Raw genomic sequence first — 2531 nt, 5'->3', positions numbered from 1 at the left:
ATTCGTGTTTCTGAACGACTATGTAAGAAAGCTTGTTTTTTTTTAAACGATGACAAGAGTAAATGATTGATTCTGAACGTATGAAAGACAGGAACGAATGAGGGAACATTGTTTAAGATAAAGACGAAGAAATAAGTTTGAAAATACATTTTTAACGAATGATATATGATGAAGAAATAAAGCTTTTGAAGTAGAGAATAAGACATTTAGCCATCTTAGGAACTACAATTACCCAAAAGAGTGCTACTTTGCTTCATGTTATTTTACTTCAATGACAAACGCACAGTAGCCAAGTTTAATAAAACAATGATTCATTGCTTTGCTATTTCTTACTGTAATACAGTCACGCAAAGAGGAAATTCTAAACTTTTCAGAGAAATTCGTATGTGCCTATAATAATAATAAAATTACTTAATTATAATCATTAGAACTGTCGTTAATGGTTTACTAGCTGTCGGCCTGTCGAAAAAACATGGCCTATGTTCTTTCAGGCTGTTCTATACCTTTGCAAAATATAAGAGAGATCCGTTGATCGTTTTGGAGAAACATAATATAAAACATCTATACATCCATCTAAACTTTCGCATTTTTCTATAGCAGTCATCATCAGTCAACATTTTTGCAGTGGTAAAGCCCTTATCATCTTCGCACGAATGGGTCGGCTCGCCCAGTGCGATACCACAATCACGCAGATGACAGGCGGAAGTGGAAGTAATTCTGCTTTTCGTCTGATGAGTGTAGTGCCGGAGGCCCAATTTTAATATCTTTCCCGTTCCACCCTTCTCTTATAAGGGAAGGATTGGATGGGAAAGTAGATTTGACGGTGGAGGAGACGCATGGGAAAGGGGAACCTCCTCTTTATGTGCGTTTCCTCCGTCGATTTAGGGTAAGCAATGCATCAGCAATTGCGGGGATGTCTATGGGCAGCGGTCGCTTTGCTATTCTGGCGAATTCAGGTGGCCGATTGCTTGTTTGCCTTCTTATTGTATAACATAAAAAAGTATACTAATATTATAAAGAGGAAAAATGTGTATTTTTGTATTTATTGAAATGGCTCAAAAAGTACTGCCGATTTTAAAAAAATCCTGTATCATTAAAAAGCTACGTTATCGGTGAGTAACACAGACGGTATTTTTATTTATTTCTTTAATTTCACGCGGACGACATCGCAAATAACAGTTGGTATAATGTAAACTATGATTATAATGAAACGGAGACGGGGCGTGACTATACAAGTTTAAGCGTATTTAGTATTGGCGCGGTGTCCACACATCGTCATGGAATGCTTGGTGTGTCTAATGAGCTATAACCTTAAATGCTAGCCTAAGTAAAACTGAAAAGAGTTATCTTTAAAAATCCGAATTCATTTAACCCTGATACTGTGCTAGTTCTCTAAGTATGTATAAATCGCTCTTTAGTCAATTTTCGCTTGTCTATGACCATAACGTTTCTTAAAAAAGTTGTAGTCCCTGGGAATTCTAAGATATCTTTTTATCTCGCATACATATTTTTTTCCTCCTCCTCACGGTAGGCTAGTCGCTGGAATTGAAGGCTTGAAGTAATGTATATGCTAACCATGCGGTTTGTAAATGAAAACTTGTATTCTGCCTGCCTTACGTCTCAAAAAATATTTATTTGTTTTTATGTGAGTAGTCATATGCACAAGTCGATAACCTAAATAGGGTTAGCAGCTACCATTTTGGTTTTATATGAAAGACCAGCTGTAGCCCGCAAACTTCGTTACCGCAAATTTGAACCACCCGTTCAGTGCGCCACTTAGTGAAAGTCCCGTCGAAATCGGCCCAGCCGTTTTAAAGTTGTAGTGTTCATATCTATTGTACGTTTTTATACGCATTCTATAACGGCAGCTGCCACGCCCTAACTTGTGACAGTCAAAATGGCGGGTGTACCATCGCGAATTAAATTATACCACTTAAACGAACGTATTGAGGTCAATATAGCGGGTGTAATCGTTCTAGAGAAGGTACAATTTTTTTTTAGCGAGGTACTAAATAGTATATTTTAGGTACATTTTTTTAGTAAGTGGTATAATTTAATTCGCAATGGTACGACCCGCCATCTTGACTTTCACCCTATCTTCCTTTTGCGACGTCCATGTTAATATTTTCCACAACATTGAAAACTAGATTAGCTTATATTTTTTTTAATTAGCAGGCTGACCTCTGATCGTAATTTAACTGCATTCATTAAAAATTAATTGCCAGCTATTTCATAGAACTCTTATTGTAAAAATAAATTAGTGACATAATTTTTTTAAATATCACATTACAAGTCCTAAAAAGTGTATGGAAAAAATCTATACTTTCAACTTTATTTATCCTGGAAATAAAAAACTTATTATACATTAAAAACCAATAAACAATAATAGATTCGTCGAAAAATACCAAGCCAAAGGCTTCTCACCGTTCAATATATATTTAGCTACGATAAGTCATAAGAGAATTAAATTTTGTCCATTTTAGACCGAATATCGCGTAGGACTGTTACTATTGAAACATCACTGCAACTGC

The sequence above is a fragment of the Papilio polytes genome, unplaced genomic scaffold (assembly GCF_000836215.1).
Source record: "Papilio polytes unplaced genomic scaffold, Ppol_1.0 DF824269.1, whole genome shotgun sequence".
Taxonomy (NCBI): Eukaryota; Metazoa; Arthropoda; class Insecta; order Lepidoptera; family Papilionidae; genus Papilio; species Papilio polytes.
This window is presented reverse-complemented; position numbering follows the sequence as displayed.